This window comes from Pinus tabuliformis, chromosome 5_2 (genome assembly GCF_031772625.1).
Source record: "Pinus tabuliformis cultivar Carrire ecotype Pingquan chromosome 5_2, CPIR1, whole genome shotgun sequence".
Taxonomy (NCBI): Eukaryota; Viridiplantae; Streptophyta; class Pinopsida; order Pinales; family Pinaceae; genus Pinus; species Pinus tabuliformis.
In genome coordinates, this window is record NC_142306.1 from 820,209,375 (window position 1) to 820,221,631 (window position 12,257).

The window sequence follows — 12,257 nt, forward strand, 5'->3', positions numbered from 1 at the left end:
ATTCTGAGACTAAATCGCCCTCACCATCTCCGCCGACTTCCCCATTGCATCTAGAATCCTCAAATCCAGAATCAGAAGTTGTTGGAGCAACAGCCGCTGCTGCAAACCTGACATTTCATAAAAATATACTATTGAACCTCCTAAAGTTGAATCTTTCATTCACAAACTTCAGTGATTTTCTATATCTCCTCAAAAATCTGATAAATCTCAAGGCAGCGTGACTTCGCAATACAACCTTGCTCATCCTCTTACCAGGTTAAAAAGCGAAAAGTTTGGTGTTCAGCCAACGAATTACCTCTACCGACTAAGAATAGAGCAAGTAAGTCTCCTAAAGGATCCGATAGTGAGACTCTTTCATCATCATCATCCATCTCAACCTCTTCACCGCGAAGTCAGCCATCCACTCCTCCACTTCAGATCATTGTCCATCAGCCTACTGGAACTTCCACAACTCCCTCTCAACCATCTAGAGTTGTAATATCCTCATCTTCTCAACCGCAGGGATCATCTTCTGCACTTTCCTCTATTAGTATTTCAGTGATGGCCCAATCTCCATGGAATAACCCAGGGGCAGTGTTAATGCCTACACCTTTGAGTCAGTTGCCGACCCATCCTGAAAAATGGCTGCCTAAGTTTAATCCTGAGGCAGGCATGCTAGCGGAAGAACATATAAATAACTTTATGCTATCCATAAATCTTAATGGAGTTGTTAACGAGGATGTTTTTGTTTGACTTTTTCCTTATACTCTGTAAGGAACAACCAGATCATGGTATTTCTCATTACCATCTGGATCTCTTACTAGTTGGGACATCTTCCAAGAACAGTTCTTGACCAAGTTTGGTGATGACAGGTCTATAGCGACACTAATCAATGACTTGTCTAACCTTAGGGCCGAATCAAGAGAACCTATCAAAGATTTCAATTTACATTTCAATAAAATCTTAAACAAAATTCCTACTGCTTCTCAGCCTAGTGAAGAAGTGCGAAGTGAATGGTACATTACTGCTTTACCATCAAACTTAGTAATCTTTGTTGACAGGGCTAACAAAACAACTTTAGTTGAAAATATGAATAAAGAAATAGAAATAGAGAAACGTATTATGGCCCTAGAAAAGAAAAACGCGATAGAGGAATGAAAATCTAAGAAGATTTCTTTCAAAGAAGATCCCAAGAAAAAACAACCGAAAGATCCATTCGATTTAGAAGGATTACAAAAAGTTTTGAAGACCATGTCTAATGAGATGGTCGACATTAAGAAACAAGTGGCAGAAACTTCTTCTAAAATCCATACAGGCCTTTTAAAAGAAATCCTTCAATTGATTCCAAACCCCCTAATGCTATTTCAAATGCTGAATCAGAAGAAGAAGAGGAAAGCACTACTGAAGAACATATCGATGAAGAAGAAGTTGTAGAGTTAAAAGGTATGTGGGATTTCATCCTCCCAGATGAAGAGGATCAAGAGGCATTCCCGGTTAGTACTCACAGCAGAAATCAACTTGATCCTCCGCAACCTATGCCTAAGCCAAATAGCGCAAGCTCGATGATTAAGGATAAAGTTTTAGCCAAGAAATCATCACCTAAAGCGACTCAAACCAGCCCAGTCCAAACAGACACATCAACTCCATCTAAAACGCTAATCTTCTCAGATGAAATGGAGTATAATATCATAGAAGACATGAAAGAGATTAGGGCCAACATTACTCTTTTTGAATTGAGCAAGTTAAAACACTAGAAAAAAGTACTTTTGAAAGAATTACATGCTATACCAGTTGCACCTTTACTAGCCGCTGTAATCTCTCAAGCTTCCCATGATATGGGAAGACCTCCAACTAATGCGATTAATAAAGTTGATGCAAACGATATCGCATTAATTGGAGGAAGATCGAGATCGCGTTCTCCTCCATTTCTCCTTACTTATGAAATTTTCAATAAAAACATGCGTAATTTCTTAGTGGATTCTGGAGCTTCATCAAATATTTTAAAAATATCAATATGTGAAAAATTGAACATTCAATCATAGAAATTCGTTGTATGCATAGTTCAGCTAGATCGATCGCAAGTCAAAGTGATTGGCTAGTTAAATCAGGTTACCATAAGGCTGTCATCCAACCCAAAGGTATGTCAAGTTATTGACATTTTAGTTGCTAATATTCCTGAATTTTATGGATTAATTCTTAGCAGAGATTGGTTAGAAAAACTTCATGGATACTTCGCAACTAACTGGTCTCACATGTGGCTGCCTTAAAATGGTAAACCAAACCAAATAAAAGTTGAGCACGAACGACATCAGAAATACATAGTAATAGAACTTGAGGGAGAAAATGAACCAGTAGCATATAATTCTAACATCATAGGCAACTATTCAGTAGATTCTTTCCTAGGAAATTTTAATGCTCATACTTCACCTTACTTAGAACATTCTGTTTTATCTCAAGTAGAAAATTTCTCTCAAACAGATAGCTCTAAATGCATTAATTTTATAGATAGTCTTGTAAATAAATCTTTGTTTTGGAAACTATTTTTTGATGGTTCTAAGTCTAACGAAGGAGCAAGAGCAGGATGTGTGTTAGTAAGCCCAGAGGGAGATAAAACCATGCTAACTTGTAGACTCTAATTTGAGTACACCAACAATACCACAGAATACAAGCCTCTAGTCCAAGGGTTATACAAAGCAATCAGATTAGACGTCAAATACCTGCAAGTTTTCGGAGATTCTGAAATTGTAATCAGACAGGTACGTAATACTATACACTGTTTATCAGGTCATTTAAAGCATTACCAATCTTTAGTTCAAGATCTGACTGAACATTTTATAACATTTAATATTTCATCAATTCCCAGACTCCAGAATGCTAGCGCAGACCTCTTAGCCAACGTAGCTTCCGAGCTCATTCCTTCAGAAGATTTTAGCCCTGGCCAATTTTCAATTGAGTTAATTTTTAGACCATCTATTCCTGATAACATTACCAATTGGAGAATTTTCAACGACAATCCTTATATCGCGAGTTTTCTCACATCTGAAGGATCCTACACCAATCAAGTAATTGACGAAGACTAACATGACCAACAATTGCAGCAGGATAGTACTAACAATTCTATACCTAAATCAGTAGTCAAATTAGAAGACCTTTATGATTTGAAAGATCAATTCAAAAGATTTACCAATTCAAAACTCCAAAGTTCAACTTTGAATTATGAATTAGTAAATCTAGGAACTGATGCCAAACCACAGAATATCAACCTAGGCCTTGGCCTAGCCCCTGAAGAAAAATTAGCATATATCTGTCTCTTGAAACAATACAAAAGTGTCTTTTCTTGGAATTACGATGACCTCAAAACATACGACACCTCCATCATCCAACATACTATCCCAATGATCGGTAATGAAAAACCTGTCCAACAAAAGTTGAGAAAGATCCATCCAAATTTAGAAAATCAGATCAAAACTGAACTCAATAAGTTATTGAAAGCCAAGATAATCTTTCCCGTTATACATTCTAAATGGGTCTCCAATATGGTACCTGTCAGAAAGAAAAACGGAGATATTAGAATCTGCATTGACTTTCAAAACCTTAACAAGGCCTGCCAAAAGGATAATTTCCCTTTACCTCCCATGGAAGAAATACTGCAGGCAGTTGCAAGCTCAGAATTAATTTCATTCTTGGATGGATTATTAGGATACAATTAAGTGTTGGTACATCCCGATGATCAATTAAAAATGGCATTTAGAGCTAAATGGGGCACGTACACATATCAATAGATGCCATTTGGTTTGATTAACGCGGGCACCACATTTCAGAGAGCCGTGGAAATCGCATTCAAGGGGTTAGTTAATAAATCAGTGGTAATCTATTTGGATGATATAATTGTTTGTTCCAAGAAGCGAAACAACCATCTTAGAGATTTAAAACAAATCTTCCAATGTTGTTTAAGGTATGGGATTTCACTTAACCCAAAAAAATCCTTTTTCGCATTAAGTGAAGGAAAACTTCTAGGATTCATAGTGTCAAAATCTGGAATTCACATTGATCCTGACAGAATCAAGGAAATTTCCACAGTACCCCTACATCACAACAAGAAAGCCATGCAATCTTTCCTGGGCCAGATTAACTTTGTAAAGAGGTTCGTTCCAGATTTTTCAAGAATCATATCCCCTTTAGAAGCCATGATTAAAAAGAACGCAAACTTTAAATGGGGCCAAGACGAACATGAGGCATTCAATCTGATCAAACAAGAAATTATCAATGCTCCATCTTTAGCAACTCCAAATTTTTCCGATCCTTTTATTTTGTATGCATTTGCCTCGGATAGATAATATGCTGCAATACTCACTCAAGCGAATCAAGAAAAGGTGGAAGCCCCAATTGCTTTTTTCAGTTCCAATTTACAAGGAGCTGAGTTGAATTATTCAGATGTGGAGAAACAAGCTTATGCTATTTTTAAAGCAATTAAATATTTTAGACCTTTTTTACTCAAAACACATACCAAAATCATAGTACTGTTTCCAGCGATAAGAAATCTTCTAGTACAGAAGGATGTGGGTGAGAAAAGGGCCAATTGGGTTGCTGCCTTACAAGAATATGACATAGAAATCAAACCAGCAAGTATTGTAAAAGGTCAAGGCTTTTGTAAAATGCTGGCAGGAGCATCGCTAATGTCCTAAAATCCATCTGCAAAGGTACAAGTGTATGAGGTAGGACTAAACGATGTTGAGTCATTATACATTGATATTATTTATTATCTAAAGAATGGATATGCTCCTCCAAACCTCTATCATACCAAGAAGAGAGCCCTAAGGTTAAAATCCAAACAATATCAACTCGTGAATGACATTCTTTTTAGAATAAATTATGATTATGTTCTCCTTATATGTCTTGAGAAAGCTGAAGCTGAAAAAGTCTTGCAGGAACTCCACGATGGGCCAACAGGCGGACACTATGCGGGAGATGCAATTGCTCACAAAATTTTACGCGCAGGCTATTACTGGCCCACATTATTCAAATATGCACATAACTACGTAAGGAAATGTCAAGTCTATCAAACTGTTGCTGGGAGGCAAAAAAAACCATCTTTGGCATTGCAACCAATTATCATTGAAAAACCTTTCGATCAGTGGGGATTGGACGTAATAGGTGAGATCATTCCTCACTCTTCTAAACAACATAGATACATCCTTACAGCAACAGATTACTTTACTAAATGGGTAGAAGCAGTCCCACTCAAGATGGCTAATGCTGAAAATATCATCGAGTTCATAGATCAGTTCATAATCACCAGGTTTGGGTTGCCTTCTGCTTTAATGTTTGATAATGCATCATATTTTTCTGGTAATGCAATGACTGAATTTGCACTCAAAAGGGGTTTCAAACTTAAATACTCGGCCAATTATTACCCACAAGGGAATGGGTTAGTTGAATCTACAATTAAGAACTTAATCAGAATCATTAAGCGAACCATTGACCAAAATCATAAAAATTGGCATAAGTCTTTAATATATGCTTTATGGGCAGATCGAATAATGCAGAAAGCCTCTATCGGCACTTCTCCCTTTAATTTAGTTTATGGGAAAGAAGTAGTTCTTCCAGCACATCTGGCAATTCCCTCTTTAGCCTTGGTTCAATATATTGATGAAGCACCAACTTCTTCCCGACAACTAAGGCAGTTGGAATTGATTAAGCTAGAAGAACAACGAGAACGGGCTAAGATTACTCACGCTCATCATCAAGCATTGGTGAAAGCCTCTTTTGATTCCAATATGACATCCAGAAAAGATTTTCAGATGGGAGGTCTAGTTTTAAAATGGGACAAGACTCATGAGGAAAAGGGAAAACATACAAAATTTCAAAGAATGTGGCTTGGTCCTTTTCAAATCATAGAAGTCATAGGTCCGTCTACCTTCATGTTACAAGATTTAACAGGGAGAAGAGATTCTTTACCTGTTAATGGTCAGATTCTTAAGAAATATTTTCCGTAGAAGATCATTATTCTATTCTTGTAGAGTAGTTTTCTTTTTTTCTTTCCACAATAAAATCGGATGTAAATGGTTACATTTGAGATTCACAAAAAAGACACAAATTCTCTTCTAGATTTTGTTTTTTCACTTGTATAAATAGAATTATTTCTAAAAAATTAATCATTACTATTGAAAGATACAGTTAAAGACTATAAGCCTAGAAATGATATTAGTTTCAACTTTATAAATTTTGACAAAAAACACCTTTAGTTAGAAATTGTTTTATATCAGTCCAATGAAAGGTATCAATAGCAAAATGAATATTCTCTGTAGAAAGGCTCTTTCCAAAAACTCTATCATTGTTGTTCAGAGCTGTCTTAAGGAAAGAATGACTTCCTCCCCACATAGGAAACTACAATATTCAGAGAATGAACCAAAGATACACTTTAAATTAAAGAGTAAGAGGTCTCATCACGAGCCGACTTATCATGATCATAGATGTTATAGCTTGCTGACTTTGCCAAATACTGCATACCACAATAGGGCAATGACTCAAGATTGTTAAAATCAAAAGACAAGGGGTCGCATCATGAGCCAGCTTGTTCAACAAAGTTATAAATCAGTGAATGACTGTGTCATGAATTGGCTACCAAACCAAGACATTGTTCTTTAAGAATAGAAAGAAAATGAAAGCAAAAAGTGTGGAAATGGATTTTTCTTTGAAAAGTTGTAAATTTCTCTAAGTAGGATACAAGATCACTGCTGGATAATAGGTAACCTTGTCGAAGCTATAAACGCTTGCTGGCAGCAGAGGCTCTACCTATGACAAATGAGCATATTTAAAACCGATTTATAGAGAAGACTTCGTTTTTATCTTTATAAACCAAGTAATGACTGATGTAGATACAATTACTGGCTTGAGGAAGTAAATAATCAAAGTTGAGAAAAAGAAGAAACAAAATATCATTAATAGGCAAAAGCATAATGTACTTAGTCTTTCTATAGTAAAGTTTAATTTTCTGGAAAATTTTCTATTTTGGAAGTTTTGAAAATTCAAAAAAGCAGCAGAGATAACTGGTTCTTCCAAGTGAATCACCAATTGTTGTGGCCAGCAACAACCCCCCTTCTTATTTAGTGTTATTCCTAATACTAAATAAGTGGGGACCCTTAGTTAAAAATTTAAAAAATCAAAGTAGTGTTTAAATTTCCTTTTCGAATAAGCTTACCATCATAAGCTTAGGAAGACCCCCTTGAAAAATATAAAAAATCTAAGTTTTATGATAAGGTAAGACAAAATCTTTCCTTAGGAAATATCGCATCACAAAAAGATCACAAGGTACCACCTTACAAACCGAATTCCAACATTGCGAGATCGCGAAATGCGATAATAAACAAATATTTCATCGCATATATCAAACACAACTTACATCAAAACACTTTAATTTGCTGCTATGTAATGACGTCAATTGCAAATCGCATTTCGCAAAAAACAAGTTAACAAATATTGCCATATATCACGTTCTTGCGATCTACGATATTGCGATATTGCGATTTCGCGATACAGCGACAATGCGATAATGCGATGTCACGAGCGATAAACTCCACGATGTTATGATTCTGCGACGTTGTGATTCTGCGATATTGCAATCTGCGATATTATGAAGCAAATTGCAAAATCACTTCATCGCAGATCTTTTAGGCTCGTTATTCAAGAAAAGTATTTTCCATAAACTGACACCAGGTTATGCGCTTTAATGCTAATAAATGAATTAGTTGCCAGTTATTAATGGAATATGGTTTGTGCTTATCGAAAAATCATCTCACGTAAGGTGGTATTTTTTATGTGTCTTCTTCATTTAAAACTTTCCCATCACCCTTCCTTGTCATTATTTTCACTTCACCTGTGAATTGCAGGAACGGAGAACAGAGAACGATACAAAGCAATACGCAGGATAAAATGGGAAAGAAAAGAAAATATCCCAGCTCTGAAGAAAAAGAAATGGCACCCTTGTATACAGACACGGCCTATAACAGAGATGCAGGAATTGCTACGTGGGAAGGCATGTATAATCTGCTTGAAGAGGAGAATCCCAGAGTAATGGAAGTTGCTGCTACTGCGGGCTCAAATAGTTCTTCTGAGGCATCCGTCACAGAGCTAGCTTGCTCATTCTTACACCGGATAGCAGCAAGACCCAAAATTCTCCCATATACGGACATGGTGAAGTGGGTACTAGAGAGCGTTGATATCAGAGATAGACAGTTTAAGACTCAAGGTCAAGAGCTTACGGAATTATTATTTTCACAAAATTTGAACTTTATATCACCTAAAAGGAAAAAGCGCAAAAGGAAAAAAATGCATCAAGGAAACCCGGATCAAGAAACAGAGGCAGTTTCCGAAGTGCGATTAGCACCTAGTGCTAATCGCGGATCGCTGAGAAAAATTTCTCGAAAAGGAAAGCTTCTAATTTCCCAATTACCTGCAAGCCCCGAAAATTGCAAGGCAGCAAACAATATTATTGATTATGTAAATGAAAATTTGCACAGGGCAAATTTGATCACAGAGACCACTCCAGGATATTTACTTAACGTACAGCAACTACAGATAGATTGGAAGCAGAAAGCTCAAGAAAAGGCACAAGAAATCCAAGGGTTAACAAAGTTAAACTGGGATTATTACTGGGCATACTTCGTGAAGCCACATAGCCAGTGGATGACTCTTAAGTGCATCATCAATTCTGTCAAAAATATGGCACCAACTCTCGCCGATTCTATTTTCTCAGCTCAGCTAAAATCGGAATTCTTCTCAAAGAGATGCTGCATGCATGTGATTTTAAGGAGCAGATACAAAAGTAGTTTTAATTTTAGATTCAATTTTAGTTTTAATTTTGTTTTATTTTCCTGAAATAAGGATGGTCATTTAAACTACATCCTACATTTTTGTAATAATTTATTTTTAGATTTAGTTAGTAGTATTTAAGCCCTTCTCATGCATTTAGGGAAGGTTCCTGAAATTTGTCAAAAACTTATCCCTAGAACATGCACTTCTGTACCCTCTGAGGAGGTTTTGATGAATGAATGGAACATGAGTTATTGATGTTTGCATTTGATATCTGCTACTGATGTTGAACTTTTGTACTCTTAGTGGATATTAGATCAAGAAGAGATAAATCGTTATCGCTTGAAGCTCATGAGTAGGACAAGTTATAAATGGTATTTCTATCTCTTAACTATTTCTGCCCTTGTGTTAAAGTGATTTTCATGTTCAGTTATTTATATATTGATGTATGAATGCCTGAGTTATCATTTGGCACTTTTGTACAGTGATAGCTATTTATTTATGCTTGATGTATGAGTAGCTTATTATGCGATATATTTCTCACAACTGTTTTGTCTAACTTTTTATACGAAGTGGTTCATCCTTATTGAATTCTTTTCTCATAACAGTTGAATGATCTTTATTACCAGTTGTTATTTGAAATCATTTTAGATCACATAAAAGAAAGGTTATACCCCGGGTTAGTGTAGACTTAGATATTTTTGCTTATTAGAATACAATTTCCTTATTATTAGATTAGAATTAGAGTAGAAGTATTCCATTTAGAAATTGTTAGAAAAAGAAATATCAGTCCATCACACACACACATAAATTGGGAAACTGGTCCCATATCCCCAGTCAGACCCACTATACCAAACAGGAAAGGAGCTGCTAACCAAGGTCCAGACCAAGTGGGTATCCCCCTTATTGTAGACCCGATTTTCGGTTCTTCAATAGGGTCTCAGACAAGGAGATCAGCTTTCCCTCTTTCTCTTTGTGCTCATAATGGAAGGACTAGGCAGAGCAATAAAAAGTGCAAGTGTTGAAGGAAGAACCCAGGGACTGAAACTGACCATAAATGGAGATGATTCAACTCACTAACAATTTGTGGATGACACTATGATGTAGGGCATTCCCATGGTTAAGGAGTTAAATCTTTTAAAAAAATATTGAACGACTTTTCTATGGCTGCTGGTACAGAGTTAAGCCTTGACAAATAAAAAGTTTTCTTTTTTAACACTAACATTGCTATTCAAAGAAACCTCACTGGAATTCTAGGGTTTCAAAGGGATCAATTACCTTCTAAGTACCTTGGAATCCCTCTTACGGACAAACCTCTAAGTAGGGGAGTGTGGGAGCCGGTAATTAAAAAACTGCGGGATAGGATCAGGAAATTAACATGCAGATCTTTGAATTTGGCAGGGTGCCTTGTGCTTACAAAGGTTGTCCTGCAGGCCATACCCATTTTTATGATGTCAGCTCTTTTTGCCCCTAAAGGAGTTATACAACAAATCAGGAACATTCAAAGAGATTTTCTTTCAGGCAAAGGGGAAGAGAAAAATAAATGGGCTTTGGTGTCTTGGGACAAGATCTGCAAACCTAAGGCCCATGGTGGTTTGGGGCATCATGAATCTGAAACCCTTAGTAGAGTTTCGGGTGCTAAACATTGGTGGAAGTGGCTTAAGGAGTCAAAAACCCCTTGGACCAGGCTTTAGAAACCGAAATACGCAAATAATTGGCAGGAGAGGGATCATATTTGAATGTCTGGGCTTATCAAGGGCTCCCACATTTGGAATATGGCTTGGGAAAATAGAGCCATTTTCTAGCAGCATAGCTTCTAGGACATCCGAGCTGGGAACCTGGAAAGATTCTAGGAGGACAACTAGCAGCATGAACCAAATTTGTTTAGGGCAGAACTAATGGCTCTCAAGAATGACACTGACAACAAAGGCTTATGCATGGTAAGTGACTTCTAGGATCAAGAAAGGAACAATGGTAAATGGAGAATATGGAAGGATTTGGGCTATAGTGAAGAGAGCCCTTTGAAAGCTCAAGCAGACTCTATTGCTCGGGACTTGGAACAGAGGAATATTTTGGTATCATCATCGTCTGACCAACTGAGATGGGGAGGAAACAAAAAAGGTAACTTTAACCTCAAAGAAGCTAAATGAATATCCCTAGGGTTTGATTATCAAAACTTAGATAAGGTATGGAAGGAACTTTGGCAGCACCAGCATTGGATGAAAATAAAGTTGTTTATGTGGTTGGTTCAACAAAAGAAAATTCTAACTTGGGAAAATATTTTGAAAAGGGGTTTTTTTGGCTGATCCAAATGCCATCTATGTGGTTCACAAGAGGAGATGATGGAACACTTACTCAACCTCTACCCTTTTACCTCTTCCTTGTGGGATTGGGTGGCCTCAATCTTCAGGCAGACTGACAGGGACAGACTCAATATTACCAACACCTTGAAGAATTGGAGAAAAGACTTCTCAGGCAATGAAATCATCAACAAATCTTAGACTTTGGTTCGAGGCTTCTTAATCTGGGATTTTTGGAAAGAACACAATGGCAGGAATTTCAAAAATAAAACTGGCTCAACCAAGAAAATTATTGCACAAATATTAAGACATCTCAAAGACATTGTTGGAGCCCTTTTAGGAAGACCTCCTAAGGACCCTACTCTGACCCAGGACGCTCGTATACTGCTGCAGTTGGGTCTCATTTTGCTAGTTCCCCTAAGCATAAACAAGGGTGTGAGATAGATAAATGTTAGTAAACACATCTGGCAACCTCCTCCTCATGGTTTCTTGAAATTTAATATAGATGGAGCCTCTAAAGGTAACCCAAGGATGGTTGGTTTTGGAGTGGTCAATCAGAGATGAGCAGGGGTGCATTAAGGTTATCTTTCATAGTCATTTGGGGACTACCACTAATAACATGTCAAAGCTCATGGCCTTAGAGAAATTCCTGGAAATACTGGTCAAGTAAGATTTACATAATGCAATCATTGAAGCAGACTCTGAATTGATTATTAATGTGGTCAAGAAGATTTTTAATGGAAAATAACTAGGAAAAGTTTCAAAACATTGGTGGCTTTTGCAGGTCTTTCAACACATTCATACCCACCAACAAATCCTGAGAATGGTTAGCTTCATTCACGTGTGAAGGAAAGCCAACATGCTAGCTGATCGTCTGGTGAATGAAGGAGTGTTATGCAAAGAAAGTTACAGCAAGTATGCTTGGGATTCGACACCCTCCAAAAAATTTCATGAGGATTGTCAAACACAGGTGGCCAAATACATGGAGAACTTCTAGACTATCAGGAATGAACAAGAAAGAAGACACGTGGAAGCAAGAGTGAGTTAAGCAAAAGTCTTTCTTAACCGTTGATCCCTCAAAAATGCGTAAAATAGAGCTTTCTACAGGGAAGGGGCACGTGGTAAACAGCAGGCTTCTTAATAGGTCGCCAACCATAGATATTGATA